The sequence below is a fragment of the Oculina patagonica genome, chromosome 7 (assembly GCF_052425735.1).
Source record: "Oculina patagonica isolate OP01 chromosome 7, crgOcupat, whole genome shotgun sequence".
Lineage (NCBI taxonomy): Eukaryota > Metazoa > Cnidaria > Anthozoa > Scleractinia > Oculinidae > Oculina > Oculina patagonica.
The window spans coordinates 32031912-32049498 of NC_135764.1; the positions used below are offsets into that span (position 1 = coordinate 32031912).

Consider the following 17587-nt stretch of genomic DNA (forward strand, 5'->3'; position numbering starts at 1 on the left):
GATGAGTTCTTCTCAGATCCACGCAAGCTTTTTAATCCGGATCGCGTATATAACGGCAGATTAATAAGATCTCTGGTACCACCCGCGTAAGAAACGTTTATGTTGAATTGTTGGAAGCGAATCGACCTATTGATATTTTGAAGAAACGCTTTTTAAAAAAGGTAAACAACATTCACAATTAAGAAGCACTCGTTTTTAATTGTCCACCATAAAAAGCAATCTATATTGATGTTCACTTTTAAAGTTTACGAGGCTTTCATGTATAAACATTAATACTCTGCGGGAATAATTGTCGAATTGTTTTCATTAAAACGAAAAAGGAAAAAGGACAACGATTTGAATATTTTGTGTTATTACGTAGGCAACAGCGTGATTACCGAAAATTATACTCCTACACAATATTTATCGAAACAACTGTCAACACAGGCATTGTGGCTGTTTCTATCTAGAGTGTAAACAGTAACGGGCTGAAATAATTCTCACGCAATCTAATAAGGCATTTATGTTATGAGGTGCGATGATAAATTCATCACGCTGTCTTGTATGTTCTTAAATGCTTTCCTTGATATCGAGCCTCTTTCCCGAGGCCCTCGGATTAGGAAGAAAACGCAAAAATAGGAGCGAGCGAAGGAAAAAAGGGGACGGGCTTGGGGAAGAAAAACCATTCCGCCCTCGTGTTTTTTTTTTTTCGTCGCTCGCTCGCACGGTTTTCGCGTTTTCTCCAAAATGCACAAAACTGCAGCAGGCTAGTTAGTATCTTGATATTAATTATTGATTTAGAGTTCCTTTCGGCGAAAAGCTCATAACATTGCTTAACAAAACTTTTACTTGATATAATCCCGAAGAGGATTTAGGAATGAATCGCGAAGGCAAATGCAAGAGAAAATGACATCATTTGAGAAAATAAATCGCTTTTCGTTTCAAAACATTTCAACGGTCTTTCCAAAACTAATCTTTTCATTTCGTGATTACAATTCACATCTACTCTCCGACAGCTTATGAATATAAAATTGACTTATTAATGGTTAATTCGTTGAACAAAAAATTAGGGGGCGAATTTGACAAACATTCATCAAGTATATTGGGGTTTCTGTTTTTCGTCGGTCCGGTCGTCAACACATAAACATGTATTTCGATTCAGTGTTTATCAATTTCACATCAATAATTTCCATTCAACAGATAACAGAGCCAGGATTTCGCTGAGTTAACAGAAAATAGTGTCGAAATTGTGCAAATTCGCTGCATAAGTGGAAATACATTTTTCAGTAAAGTGAAATTAAATGGACTTGCCGTGGGGCTCTATTATAATTATGCAGGTCCGGAACATGCTCCAGATCACAAAAGAATAGAAACTTTAATAGCTTTTAATTTATTCAAAGAGCTATTTAGTGATCCTACCGCCTAATGAGTTTCATCGTTCAAGGAAGGAATTTCACTGTTCAGAGTTGAGGTAAGGAAGTTTTGACTTTTTCTAAACATTAGATAAAGATAACGATGGGATTCAATCGATAACATTGAAAATAAAAATAGTTTTGATATGGAGGATACCAAAGCGAATTTCTTTATGCAAAAAAATAGCGGCGATAGAAAGCCAATTGAATCTCCATTTAATTGAGATTTTCTCCATCGAAATTATTTTATCCTTAGAGTTAACTTTCTGCCCCTTAACTTTTTGTTTTATAAATACAATTTTCAGCGACGTTAACGTTAAATGTATCTTGAATGTGCCAGCATGGCGAAATGGCGTTTTCAGTTTCTTAGTTTGCTCAATTCACTTCTAATACTGTTCAGTAATTTAACGTGATGAATTGTTTTTATTTTCACTGTTCAGCTCTAATTGATAATAAAAACTCAAAAAGCCATCGGTATTTGTTTTTCGCTTTTATTTTTCTGATCAACGAAAATAAATGTTCGTGATGCTGCAAAAACTAAAAACATCGCGCGCTCAATGGTTTTCAACCATAATATGTTTTGCTATAAGCATGACAAAACAACAAATTAAATTAAGGAGGCATAAATTTCAAATATAAAACAGCCAACCTACGGATTAATGCCACAAAAATCTCAAAATCCCTGTTTAACGTGCGATTTCATTGCCAATCGATTTCATGCGGGAAGTTAGCATACAATCTGTCACAACGCAATTCTTTTTTCATAATATTTAATGCTAAGCTATACGTTAGTCGCAGAAAAACAACAACAAAACATTTATTTGACGACTTTAGCGTAAGCTGGTTACATTTTCGCGCAGAAGCTTGAATGCTCAAATTCCCGTGTAATTCATTCATTCGGGCTGCATCCTTGGTAACACTGTTTGTAAAAAGTCTAAAAAATTCCGGCTTTAAATAATAACTTCACGACGGAAGAAAAATGCAACATTTTATTTACTTAAGCAACAGTGTAAATTTATAAAGTTCTTTTTAATGCCCAGTATACAGTAATTTAGTCTTATAAAAAGTAATTCAGTTTACTTGACTTTCAAGGAAAAAAAGCAGTTTACAAATTGCACTAGCTCGGAAATTGCACCCGGAAGGGAAATTCTATCGTTCAAAGAGAGTGTAATTTGAGTGAAGTTCCCAACACCTCCAAGACGCAAACATGTTCCGGCTGCCAGTTTTAATTGACGAATTTAATAAATAAAATTTATTCAGTTAAAAATTCTTTCCTGTTTGCTTTCCTCAAAATTATCTGTCTTCTTAGACTTGACATAATGCTTTAGAAAAGTTCTTCAATTACAATTTAATTAGAAAAACCTAACGAATAAAGGATATCTTGCGCAACTAAAGAACGGAATTTGTACTTCCTTGTGGGCCGGAATAGATCCTTGCTGATATACATCATATGTTTGTACTATGGTTGAGGCGAAACGTAAGAAAGAGTTATCTACTTATTAATCTGCAAGCTGAGCTGGTCTGATAATCAAGAACTGCTACAGAGGCAAAAGGCATACTAGAAGAAAAAATAAAATAATTTGATGAGATTAATACAAATGTCCTGTTGCTGCTAAGAATTCAATCTCTTAAAGGCGCGAATTAGGTGGTATAATTTTGCCTACGATTATCGCATGCAACACGCTACGCCAGGAGCTACAAAACACGAATCGCGTCGTGTTAAACAAACTCCTACCACACCTTACGACAGACGCGCGCGCGCGTGTAATGGTCCCTCGAGCTTGTCGCAGCAAGAAAGTCGCGTGTAACGGTGCACAGAAAATATATTCAAAACCTTCAATAATATGGAAAAATCTTGAGATTTTTGCTATCTAAATAGTATTTTTCAGTCTATTTTTGGGAGTCGTTCCCTGTAATTTGTTCTTTCTCTGAATAGTTTTTTCCCTACATGTACGACCGACCAAGCTGGTTAATACTGTACATGTTTATTTTTCATAGTTTGTTTGGTAAAGGCCTTGACATGGCATAATCTATACAGAACGTAGGATTTGTTACGCAAATCGTTTAGCAATTAAAAATAAATTCATACAAACATGGGCAGGTTGCTGTAAAGAACGCACGTCAGACCTAGAGATTCGTGCGACAACTAAGATAATGAGCTAAATCAATTGTATTTGTAAAGTTAGCTCCATACTGAAAGTGACAGCCAAGTTATAATATTTGCCAAGCAATCAGAGAAATTACATTTTAAAAATTCTGAAAAAAAAAGTTAGTTACAGAACAAGCTAGAATTAACACGAGCGAAAACTGGAAAGACTTGCCTAAGGCAAGTGTATTCCCAGCTGTTTCATGAGTCCTAATTTTCACAGGTGCTCTATAGCTCTATGGAAACGAGGCAAGAAGTAAATTCTCGAATTTTTTAAAATTATGCGTTGGTTTTAAACGCGAAACCTTTGCGCAGATAACCCAGGGTTGACGACTTTTTACATAAAGGCAAAAAATGTTTTCAATTGAAAGGTTTAATGAATACATATTAACGAATGAAACCAAACGAGTATTCGGTCTAGCTGAAGGGAATAAACAAAAAGCGGAGAGCACATTTTGAATCAACTTTAACTGGTTACTTGTCATTTTGACGTAGTACAAATATCAAGAGCAAACTGAACTATAATTAATTAGGTTGGCAAAAATTGATTAATTTTCCTGAAACTGTTACAATCGAGTTTGGTAAATAACAGATCAACATTTTTAACTGTTGATTTCGTGTTACTGTTATTTTGGAGTAGTACAAATAGCAAGAGCAAACTGGACTAGAATTAATTGGTTGGCAAAAATTGATTAATTTTCCTGTAAACTTACAATCGAGTTTAGGTAAATATAACAGATCAACATTTACAACTGATGATTTCGTATAATTGTTACGCAGCAACCAGTTATGACGTCCAACGTTTTTATTTGTGAACCCAAACAGAATTCACCCTCCTACCGACCTTGGCAGGGATTTTAGTCAATGCTTATGCAGTTTAAGCTGTAGTTGTACAGAGCTATTCTTTTACATGTCGTGTTCCAGCACAAAACGAGCTGGTGGGAAGTACCTTTTTATAGGAAATTAACAATAAATTTTTTTAACGCAATTTTAAAAATTCTTTTTTTTTTTTTTTTTTTTTTTTTTTTTTTATTTTTTTTTTTTTTTTTTTTTTTTTTTTTTTTTTTTTTTTTTTTAAATCTTTTTTCTATAATAAAGAGGGAGAAAATTTGTTTTACTACAATAAATCAGTCTTTATGCTTGCTACCATCAAAATCAAAAGCTTAGCTGGTTCAGTTTTGTTGGCAAAAATCAACAACAAACAAACAAGCAAGCAAAAAACAAACAAAACAAAGTTAAAACTTGCAATGTTTAGCCGTCTGTATCGTTAGAAAGTAAGCTAAAGAAGTAAAATCAGTTTTCCCTTGTCTGCGTATTGGATGACTAACGTCCACCTTCACATGTCCTCAAAGGGAAATGAATTAGGAATCAAAATGCCATTTTCGCTGCAAAAGCTTTGATCACCTTCAGCTACAACGATTGAAACGTGTAATGTTTTCACCGTGAAGACAAAAATCTTGTATAAATAGCTGCTCTAGGGTGAAATATGGCTAAAACTGTCAAGAAATGCGATGTTTCCTGAAAGAGTCTTCAGTGAATACTGATGAATTAGTAAACAACGTCAAAGGTGCAACGTGCAAGGTCCAAGGTGCGTGAGAGCTTTTTTTTTTCTACGCCGCGGAAAGTAGGCATAAAAATAATCCTCAACTATTGGTTTCGCAAGGTAAGCTTTATATATTGATTATTTGATGGCAAGATAATATTTCTCTCGAATTTTGGCTTTGATGATAAAAAAAATTGGTCCCGGGTAATTCGATTTTTTGCTGTTGTTGACATTAGTTAGTGTCGCGATTTCCTCGAAATAGAATGGGTTATTTCTTGGTAGAAATTGAGAGCCTAAAGCCAATTTTTATATCCTTGAAAAGTTCGTCGTTTCTACTTATCAAATCCTCAATCTCAAGTAATTTTGAGACTCAAATCATCTTTCAATGCCTCCTTTACAAATATATAAATTTGATAAAGGCCTGCTTCCTTCCTGTCCTTTTCCGTTAACGTTTTGAGGAGCAAAGTTTAACTTGTGGTTATACTCACCGCCCTCATTTCGGGAAATCAATTGAGAATGGCGGTAGGCGCTCGTTAAAGTTTTTGAGTATTTTCTCGAAAATAAAACAGATTTCAACAAGAAAATCACCACGTTTATTTACTTACTATAAAGAATCTTTGGACGAAATACATGTATGAGGGTTTCATGGGGTTAACCGTTAGCCGTAAAACGGCAAAAATTTAGCCGTTAGGCGTAAAAAATGGAAAATTTGAACCGTTAACCGTAAAAGCCACCACCCCATTGAGACCCTCATGTATATGAATTGTGTTTTTCTCATCATGTGTCACCTCTCACTTCGGTCACGAAAAAGGGTCGCTCTTAAAGGCGTGAGCTGTTTGAAAGCTCTACTGGCGCTTGCAAGTAAGTTATTAAGACGTGGACGTTGCTGAAACTTTTTTACTGGGCTTTTAGCAATGGATCAGCTCAAAATGGAGACAAGAAACCCCTAGACAAAGTCAAGTAGAGTTTTATTATTACCCCTGTATTATTACACTCCTTTAGGCATCACGTATGCTCACGAAGCTAGGCCTTTCTCGATTATGCTAGCATTTTTTTCGGCATTTTTTGGGAAAACGAGCATTTTTTTTCGTTTTTTCTTGAAAAAGAATTGCTAGCATTTTCTGTCTTTTTTCATGACTGTGATCCAGATTTCAGAACTCAGAAGGATAACTAATCCTAAAGTTTCACAATTTTGATTACTTAACTTGATAGATTTTCTCTCTGTTTCGACTGTTTGTGCGTTGTGTTACTTGTTTACTTCTGTTGTGTTACTTGTGTGTGTTTTTTTAATTTTGGTATAAAAAATATTTTTTTTAAATTTTTTTTTAATTTTTTTAATTTTTTTTATAAACAAACAATGTATTAAGTATCACCTGTTGTTGAAGCTGATACTGAGCATATAATGTAAGAGTTTGTACGTTTTGTTTGAAATAAAACAAAGCATTCTTTGGAATTCAAGTGGCATTTTATAATTGAGAAAGAAATCAGGCATTATTTTAAGCATTTTTTTGGCTTTATGCGAGAATTTCTAGTAGCATTAAATGCCAGTTTTACTAGCATAATCGAGAAAGGCCTACACGAAGCTTCATATGAATTTCCAAGGCCACGAAGCCTTAGGTGAAACTTGGAAAACGGCTCGACAATGTATGAAAAGCCTTTCTATCACCTCAAGTTTACTATTGTTAGCGGCCACTAATTTTAGCGATTTTATTAGCGAGTTGGGCAAAAATCGCTAAATTTAGTACTCGCTAATTACGCCTCCTAACCTGAAGGGAAAAAAATATAGTCGATCACTTGTGGTTTAACTAAATAATGCACCTAGGTATGGACTGTAGGAAGACAAAACGAAGCTGTTCCACAGAAAAGCTGTTCTTCATGCACTTTCCAGCTGGCTGAGAAAAAAATTCAACCCATCTGGCTGGCCGTACCGCGTGTTTTTTTGTAATCAGTAGTTTTCTTGCTTTCTAAAGTATAACCATGTATTTTCATAAAATCAATGACTGGTTCGTTAGACGTGCGTTCTCGGCCAGCTGGGAAGTGCATGAAGAACAGCTCTGTGGAACAGCTCCTTGTCCTCAGGTGACTCACATTTTAACGTCACTTTTGCTGCTGTCAGCACAGCATCTGTCGACGTTACTACAGAAGCAAGGATCAGCGATCAGTTCTGTACATGAACCCAACTTGTAACGAAAGGTTAACTTTTCGAAACTTCAGTGAAGATTTAAAGCAAACCTCTGCAGTAAGTAATGCACTAACACTAACAGCTGAGTTCTTATACAGTTTTCCGTCCATCAAATTTGTAGACCAGTCAGTGCCAAACAAGCGGAAGCGAATACTTCCTTTCTGAAACCCACCGGCACAGAAAGCCTAATCGCAACTGAAATATAGACTTAATATCGACAGTAAAACCAGAAGTCTTTAAAGAGATTATGTACTTCTGGTGAAACCTAATATCTCCCCAAGAAAATCAAAATTGGACCACAGCGGTCAAAACACATTATTCCGAACACGTTTTCCGCGAGTGCTACGCGGTCATGTCATTATTTGTATACCGTACAAAGGTCGCACACCAAAATTTTTATAAATTTTGTGCGCAGGATGATTGTTCACAGTCCCCTATTTTTCCGTGAGTCGTAGAGATCAAACGGGCCGCCATCTTGGTTGCTGAACTCGGGCGAAAACTGGATAGAGTGTAAAAACCCCGTGGGTACGGATGCGAGGTGCTCAACGATCAATCTCTACCGTCTCTACGACTTCACGGAAAAATTGGGGACTGTGAACAGTCTTTGCGCTGGAGGAATGTTCAAACAATTAATAATCGGGCTATGGTCTATGCTCTGCTGTCACAGTCGATCAATGAAGAACCGCGCAAAGCGCCAAAACACGAATGGATTTGAGTATGGTGGAATTTTAGCGCTGGCTCACAAATAAGCTTTATTGGCGATAAGTTTAGATTCAACGAAGGCTAAACTGAGTTATGACCACAGCGGAAATACGTCAATTTCATGTGCAGTTCGTCACTTATATTGGGAGTGTGAAATCCGATTAGAAGTATTGAGACAATTAGGGACTCTTTCCTCTTTTGATGCAAGTTTATAGTGAATTGGCCTGTGTTTGGATTTACGTCAGTCGTGAAACCGACACAAATAAATCTTCAGTTCACTCCAAGTATCAGCAGGACTTCCTGCCTTCATAATTTAAATTCTCTCCGTAAATTAAAATTTAAATTAAAAAATAGCTGCTCTATCTTGTCACATCTTTTTCATTTTGTCCGTTTGAACAAGGCCGAATAGCAAAGTACTCTCGGAGCGTTATCATTAACTTTGACTCTTCATAATGTTGAATGAAAGTAAACGCAAATTTAAAAGTAATAAGTGAACTGTCTCAATTTGATATCATCAGCACTTGATGATGTTTATAACCTCACGGCATGACGACAACAAACTAGTAGATAACGAATCTATGATAAATGATATTGTACTTGTGGACAAAGCTAAGGACCTCTCCCTCACCATGACACTATATAAGGTTGATGAAGTCTGTCTATGTGTAGTTCACCGGTAGTTGCGTACATGCAGCAGTCGCTCCGGTAACTAAAAACTGATAAGTAAGGAAGTTTTTCTCACGACAGCGTTTAATTTTTATAAGAACATAAGAATTGAGAACATGCTAAGAAAATACCTATGCTGTAAATTTCTGTTTCATTTCTCCACTCATACATAGGAGCTATGTCACGATATTTTAAGTCATTTTTCTGATTACTTTCAAATTGAAGGAAACCTCAAAATAATAGTTTTGTAACATAGAAAAACAACAAAGAAGCAATAACAATCCGAAAACAAACAAGGATGGTTTCAACTGACGAAGATTAAGACGGATTACGACCGGCAAACTTGAAAAAAACATGCCAGTTTTTTCAAGAAGATGCGTTGTCCGTGGCGTAGATCCCGCTACTCGTTTCTAAAAACATGAAATGAAACAAAATGTAACTAACTTCAATTTCTATTTGTAAATACACATTATTTGTTAAAAACATTCTGAAAACAACTTAAAAGTTTGTATAACTAAATACGAACATGTTTAGAACCGTTTCAGGCTCAAATCATGAAAATGAGAACATTGGGTCAGCTCGAAAATTTGATTAAAAAAATTGACAAGAGGAATTACGTGGTGCTACGGGAATTGCAAGAACTACCGGGACAACAGGAACTCTGGTTTCGACTTTAATTTAAACAACAGGAACTCGGTACACAACTGCTTTGAAACACACAATAAAATGATCTAAAATATATGTTATGTTTCAACTTTAACTTTGGTCGACAATTTGGTGTTTTCCTTCGTTCTTGTGAATGGTACACTGTAATATATTGTAATGAGTATAATATAAAGGTAAAGGATAACATTGAACCACAACATGTACAGACGCCATAACAACAGGAAATTGAAGCATGGCCTTTAAGGGGAACTTACAGCAACTGCAACAATTAAATGTTCTCTCCGTGAGAGTAGAGAATCATTGTTGATGAATTACTTATAAAAGTGCGCCGAAGTCATACGTAAAGTAAGCACTCTCCATTAAAACGATATTTCTACTTTGCTAGTCTAAACATTAATTAAATACCATTCAGAGCAATCATGTCAAGTCTGGCACTTTAAAAGGAAAATAAAATGTTTGTTTCATTTGACGGAAATGTCAGCGCTTCCTTTGTCTGAATAAACAAAGACCACTACTCGCACGAAACACTGACGGGGACAATTTCAGTTTAAAAAACTGAAATGAATTTTTCTTCGACAGAGTGACTCGCACTTCCGTTCATGCGGAGTCAGTTCATTTCGTGTGTGCATCGGTCGCCAGTATTCCGCGTTCGGCGATTTTCAGCGATTGTAAGTGATTCAGAATCGAACTATTCAAGTTATCTTCAAAACAAGTGAAAGGAAACCTCTGCAAGAGAAGAAATCCATTGAAAAGTAAGTTGAGATTTTGATGATGATTGTACAGTGATTTGAAATTAATCTGGGGACAATTATCGAGGGATTTAATCCCTCGATATATAGCAAAGCTCTTTATCAGGCATGACATACAGTTCATTGTCCATGGCGATTATCCACGAGTTGTCAATCTCTCCAATAACTATTCATTATTCATTTTTCTGTGACCATACAGTATTTATATTTTTCTAGATTAGTATGAATGAAATATTCAGTTTCTTATTGCGTTTTCTTTCGTGATCATTCTTCAATATTCAATCAGATTCTTCTTCAATCACTGAACAATTAATAAGAGACTGGTGAGACAACAACATAACGTTTAGAGCCTTTTGGCGTTATAATATGCACTTAAATGCGTCCTTGGTCATTAAAGGGAAATTAATTGTCTGAGGAGAGAATCTCATGTTAAATTTCACGCGAAAAAAACGATATTGCAGAAATCGCCATTTGCGATTCGTGCGATATCGCTTTTCTCATCACGTTTTTCTGTCAAAACTGTGCATGTCGCTTTCACCTGCACGGGTGGCCGGCTGTTCACTCTTTACTTGTGCTTTGGAAAGGTGATGGCTGCATTTTGATGCCCATTTTGACGGCAAAACTCAAAAGGAATTCAACGTCGGCAGAAAGATACTAAAAAGGGGCCAACTCAACTTCAAAACTCTTAATAACAACTGCAATTAACCTAAAATTGCAATTGGCCTGCCAATTGCCGGTGGAAATGGACATCTAATAAAGAAAGCCCGCGCCAAAAAAAATCTGGCGAAGCGATTGTTCACATCATTGTGCATTATTTGATTTTTTGCACGTTCACGTATACTGAATTTGATTGCGCGCCTCTGCTAGCTATGTTATAATAACAAATAATATCTCGAAATTTGTACTGAGGACAAGCGATCGTTTTCAGCCCTTCATTCCCAGAATCCTATAAAAAAAAATCGGTCTGAGCTGCGGAGCCGTCATATGAAGAAAATATTGTGTAAAAAGTATTTGGAATGAGAAAAAATAGAAAACAGATGTACGTAGTTTCCTGTCACTCATATACTTCCTCAGTAAACATTACTTTTGATAACGACGTTTCCTTAAAGCGTCATTTCCATTAAACGACGCTCCCGCTTACGGAAAATCATGCGACTGCCGTTATGACGCAGCGAAAAAATGTGCTCGAGCAGGGCGATTAACCGAGTTAAATTTTTAGCAGCTGAAGTTTATTTATAAGTTAATCGAATAATTCAACTACATTGGGCACCGCAATTAAACTGAAATGCCAAGTCAGCATTGTCAGGCCATGTTTCTCTGTTCAAGTTGTTTTATGTACATGCACTTGACTGATAACCTACCAAAGTTTAAGGATGTTCCGCTACATTTTTCTGTACTTTGACACAAATAGTACTATATATTAATAATTGCGATTTTGAGACAGCAATCCTTGTACTAGCCTGTGTACAGCCGTCCCGCTCCGCTAAAAAAAATCGCGATTTTTTTTTAGCGGAGCGGGACGGTTGTACACAGACTATCCTTGTACCTAATCGCATCTTTTGGTGGTTTGGCAAGACCAAACGAGCCAGCCGTAAAAGAGTACCAATAAGATATGATTAGGTATTTAGTACTGACTGTAGCCAAATTAGATCACTAATCCGGTGATTTGATAGCGCAGGAAATCAGGACAGTAGACAAGGCTTCTGATTGGCTAATTGCGGATTTGGGTGCGGTGAGGCTTACATCGTCTGTCTCGTAAGCAGAGCTATATGTGGATCGCGATATATATATATACACTTGACGATATACCGTAAAATTCCGGTTATAAGCCCCCCCCCCCCCCCACTTATAAGCCCTCCCGGTTATAGGCTCATCTACCTGGAAACAAAAAAATACATCCGATTATAAGCCCCCCCCCCCCGGATATAAGCCCCCCTCTGCCGGATGACAGTACCGAACAAGGCTAAATTTTGCTTTATTATGCGTTTTAAACTTAAAAACTTGTTTCGAACAACACGCCCGTGGCTCTTTTCGAAACGTTTTTTTCATTCCGCTTATAGGCCCTCCCGGATATAAGCCCCTCCGCTTATAAGCCCAGTTAAAACCCCTTACTAAGTTGTATAAGCCCAGGGCTTATAACCGGAATTCTACGGTATGTCGATATATTAAGAGACCCCACTCGTGGCACGCATGCCGGCTCTTAAAACTCCGACCACAGAGTTATCCGCAAACATTAAAATGTCGAGCACCGGATATTTAGCAAAGCTCGGCATAATAGATATATTTTTCATGTATTTACATGTTGTGTTTCTGTTTACAGCTAGAAAATAAAATGCAGTCAGACTGCACGTACGAACGAATTTCAGATCGCGATAGAAAACTGAGATTCTTTTTAATACTGGAATCGGCCGAAATAGTGATCAGGGCTGACTTGGTCTGAAAACATTTTCTATACAAGGCGGTAAGTTTTGACAGCTATCCATGATTCACTGAGGTATTCTTTACACTAAAACGTTTCTGTCAACCCTGTCTCTAATGCAAGCCAAGCGAGGATATAAAGCCAGAGAACGGCACTGATGCAGTTTCTTTTTAGCATGTATAACCAATATTATTGTCGTTCACTTATTTGAGTCGGAGTTTTTCCATTTGGAGAGAAGTTTTTTTTTTTTTTGGTTTTTAATGGTTTTCGCCCCTTGGACAAAAATAAGTTTACACTAGCGAACATCAGTTCTCCGAGGACGCCATAACTAAAACATGGCTTCAACTCTCTATAAACGCAGTGAAATAGAAAAGGGTCCAAAAAAACTTTAAGTCTACATGACATAAATTAACAGTATTAAGCGGATCGTAAATTAATTACAGCGCTAAGATGAACCTGCTCACGATACTACGGTTAAGCTTCAAATGAAGTTATAAATGAAGACATCTGGTAAAATAACCTCGATTTCCGGATCAAAGCCTAACTTGACTTATATTCAAATTTTTAAAAGATATAAGAATATGAGGTTTATTTTTTTAGATAGGGGGTTTCGTGTCCTTTCTTGAAAGATGAAATGTTTGAATGTAGTGTTGAACTTTTGACATATTTGACTACCACCGCGGAAATAGCTGCTGAAGTTAAAACAATGAAAGGCTTAAAAGATAGATTTCACATGCAGTGATCGGTTGATTATCAACGGCATTACATGAAATCACATCAAAAAGATGCCAGTTGACTGGAGTTTTAATTTTTTGACTGGCACCAGCACTTAAAGGGTCCTCAAAATTGCGGAAGTCAAGCCTTTCTGAAAGTTACCACAACAAAATGCTACAAACATCTGTCGAACTCTAGCTTTCATCCTATGACAGTTCAAAGTAAACCTTTTTGCAATTCTCCGCACGTAATTCAGATTTTACATCATTTTTATTTCATTGATCTCACGAAGCCAGGTCACGTGCATGACTGTAGAAAGTTGTCAGCCCGTCAGGTCGGTCAGTTAATTACCTCGCAGAATACGTCATCGACTACGTAATCATGGGCGATTTATATTTAGAAGTGAAATCCAGACGAGCCAGTGACACAAACGGCGACGAAGACGAACCATGGCTATTTAAGAACATAATCCACTTCAAAGTCAGAACTTCAGATATATAATTTCGTCGCTCAAAATCCTGTAGTGGTTGTCATTTTCTTGAAACTATTTATGTTACTTTTTTGTTTTGCATGATTATTTTATGTAAATTTATCATGGGCATCTGAATAGAACAAGAAGTAAACTAAAAGAGCAAACAATGTCAGAAGCTCCTACTACCGATTCATATGTCACTAAAATTGTCAAACTGTTAGAGAAGAGAAAGCAAGAAAAACAAAAAATAATTAAACTTGGAGAGAAAATTAATATAAAGTGAATTTGATCAGATTGAGATAGTGTACAAAACTCAAAACGTAGTAATGGCCAACTGAAACCTAACTTAATTTATTTTACCCGCACTTGAGAAGAATTTGTATAATTCCTATTAAATATCCCAAAGTTTTTACATTTGCGTTTTGGAGCCGTATATCCTGGATAAAAGAAGTTCTATTTTTCGTTCGCTCGCCACGATCGACTTCGCCGCAAACATAAAAAGGCCAAAAAAACCCTGGAATCTAGCGTTGGAAACATACATAGGTAGAGAACAAGCTTCAAAAATGGCGTGACTGTTTAAATGTCAATTAATAAGTGTAACTGAGTAATCAAACTGACTCATTCTTCTTTAAAAAAAAAAGGTCAAGGGCTCTTCTACTGAATAAAAGCCTTTTCAAACGGATATTTAGCAAATATCAACATACAACAGACTGCACATCTGACATCCCTGAAATATATTTACAAATCCACGCAATTTTCCTAACATAAACTGCACGTACAATCCAAAAATCACAAAATGAGAACTGAAGTCGACGAGACGTGTTTTTTCTCGCTCCATCACTGAGACCGAACGAAAATCGTTAAAGCGGCAAGTATATGATTATAATTGTAATATTATAATATTAGTTATATTGATAAAGAGTATTTTTGTTTGAAAAGCCCTGTAAAATGGTTAAAACAAAGAAGGTTCTCGGTAAGTAACATAAACAACTGTCTGCAACAAAGTCGCGAGAGCTTGAGAGACAAAATTGTATCTTTGTATACCCTTTTCACCTAGGGCTTTCCACAAGTTGCTCGAGATTTCTCAAAAAGTTGCCCGTAATTTCTCAAAAAGTTGCTCAAAAGTTGCTCCAAAAATCCAAAAAAGTTCGAAAAAAAGTCTCGAAAGTTGCTCCAAAAAAACCAAAACGCTGCTTCTAATCAAGAGAATTTCTAAATTATGCATTTCCCTTTGAGGGTAAGATTTCTAAGCAGTTTTATGCAATTTTACAGCAAAAGAAGTATGTTTATAACATATTAAGGGGAACATTTGTTAAATAACAAGGATTTCCATAATTGAGGAAAATCGGAAGATCGATGACGTCATATTGAAGACGAGTTTGTAATGTATAATGCAGAATAGCCGAAAGTGAAACGTCTTCAGATGTTCCTCAAAAATCTCGGCATACTTCGAAATCCTCGGAAACGTTCGTATTGCCTTTGAACAACACCGGGTATCTCGGAGATCTTCGGTATGGAAATTGCCAAAATGCAACAAGTTGCTCGAGAGGGAAAAAGTTGCTCGAAGGGGAAAAAGTTGCTCGAAACATGAAAAGTTGCCAAAAAGTTGCCGAGCAACTTGTGGAAAGCCCTATTTTCACCCCTTCTCCTTTTGTCATGATTTCCAACAAGACCCCTTCCACCGAGTGTTACCCTCATAGTAAAATAAAGTTTAAGTTTTTTTACTGACTTACTTACTAACTTACTATCTAACTAACTAACTAGAGCGGTTTTCACTTGAGTGTCGAAAGTAAATTGCGTTTGCTTTGGTTTTGCATTACTATGCTTACTGATTGGCTTAAAAATTTCGCGCCACTTTCTCAGCTAATCAGAACTAAAACCAAAACCAATCGTGACTAGCTCGCGCACGTTTTCCCGCGCTTCGTGTCGGCTACATGTATTTGCTTCGACTTTTGATTGGTTCACTGGATTGTCTGTGTCCTTTGTGATTGGCCAGAGTAATTACTTTGGTTTTGGTTTTACGACACTCAATTGAAAACTGCTCTAACTTACTATCTAACTAACTAACTAACAATTAATTACTTAGTGGCTTTTAACTGAGAATCGCATCAAATAAAAAAGGTCACTGTTCATAGCTTTAATGGCAGCTTTACAGTTGAAGAATTAAATCAAATCGGCAACTAAGAAGAAACTTTTGATAATTTAATTTTACTATTCAACATTATAGGCGTGCAATGCGTGCAGAGGACTAACCACACAGCGGTCAAACGCACTGAGCACGCGCAGTTCGCGCAAAAACTTCTGCTTATAAGCGTTTCAAGTTTTTTACATCTTCCTCTTAAAAGTCAAGACAGCGAGGAGAGCGCACAGAACATTTAATAATTGTTATCCACCTAGTTTACCGGCTCGTAATTTGGTTTACCATTGCCCTTTTTATAACGTTTTCTTACAAAAGTCTTGCACTTTTTCAAACTATTAGAAAGTCCGAGGTGGCGCAAACCGGAAGTTGCGCCGGTTAATTAACTAATTTAAGTACACGACCCCACCAGCTCTCTTTTTTTTTTTTTTTATTAATTTTTTTTTTTTTTTTTTTTTTTTTTTTTTTTTTTTTTTTTTTTTTTTTTTTTTTTTTTTTTATAAGTTAGATTTTTGCGTAAGACCGCTGTGAAACCTTCTGCACGCATTGCAGGCCTATGACGCTGTTGAAAGTCATTCGATTGTCGAGTAAACTGCATAATTGAATGCAATTCAATGTTTTTTTTTTGCTAACCGCCAAATTTTCAGGACTTGTATCCAATTGCAACATGAAATTAAAGGGAGAAAGGCAAAAAAGAAAATTTTCGAGAGAAAAAAGGCATAGTAAAACAGAGTACGATTATTGAAGTGGTATGAAAGGAAAATGAAAAAAAAAACTTGCTACCGACTGGAATAAAATTTCCAAAGATTATTGTAATGCAAATACAAGCGAAAATCATTTGTAGTGAACGATAGTCAAAAAGAAAGAGCCGATTGTTCTGGATGTGATGAAAAGCTGCATCATGCATGATCCACTAAATAAAGCCTTGCCCTGATGGTAGGACAGTACCATGCAAAAAAGTGGAAAGGGAGAATCATTTGTCATCTGTCAGCAGCCAAAATTCGCTCAAGGTTAGCCGAGAATTTTCCTTGCAAGCAATTTGTAAAACCTAATGTCATTGCTGCTACCTCCGGCTATAAGCGTCAATGTCATTCACGTACCACGCACGTATTTCGCTGCATTAGTGCATTAGTAACCGAAAGCCAAGGTTAGTCCATGTGTTTTCTTGCAAGTTATTTTTGAAATGTTAGTAATACTGTCATAGTTATTTCCAGCTATAACAGCGTCAACAAAATTTACGTAAGCGGGCCTCTTATGTTGTCCCAAGTTCTTTATTTTCCTTTAATAAACTTAAAGAGATATGGATATACCACAAATATTTATGCTTAAAAAATTGGACTCACACTGTGAAAATATAAAGGAAATGTAGTTGCTGCTTTTCGTGCACAATATGTGCGATTAAAGTGGGGAAAAGAAAATTAATATTTATCAAAGATTGCATGGCCCTAAATATAAAATCTAAGTAGATAAGTAATTTATTATTATAAATAACTGATATCCTTTTAAAGAATGATAAGAACGACGAATTTTTAGCAAAGCTCGATTTTTAATTAAAGACTTAAACAGCTCAGCTTATGAGCAAGCTTTTAATGTTAGAAGTCTAAATTGAATAATCAGTAGCGATTAGTTCAAAAGGAGGACCGATATATTCTAAGAACAAAACAAACCACTCATCAATTTGTGTTTTTTTTTCTTGTCTACTGCAGTTCCGCATGATTTATTAAATTTTGAACTGTTGTGGGCTAAATGTACGTCAGTTAACCCCGTCACTTATACCAACGCTCTACCCCTACCAAAATT

At 36.2% G+C, this 17587-nt stretch overlaps 1 protein-coding gene across 2 annotated transcripts in view; it reads left to right on the forward strand.

Moving 5' to 3' along the window:
- Positions 1–1393: 1393 nt before the first annotated feature.
- LOC144659543 (uncharacterized) overlaps positions 1394–17587 on the forward strand; it is a 43168-nt gene continuing 26974 nt past the window's right edge. Inside the window, exon 1 of one of the 2 annotated variants that reach the window (XM_078520006.1) lies at positions 1394–1450. The gene's annotated coding sequence lies outside the window, so the exon portion shown is untranslated. Of the gene's footprint in view, positions 1451–9924; positions 10049–17587 lie in introns of those variants that run through there. The other variant, XM_078520007.1, reaches the window with a different exon arrangement.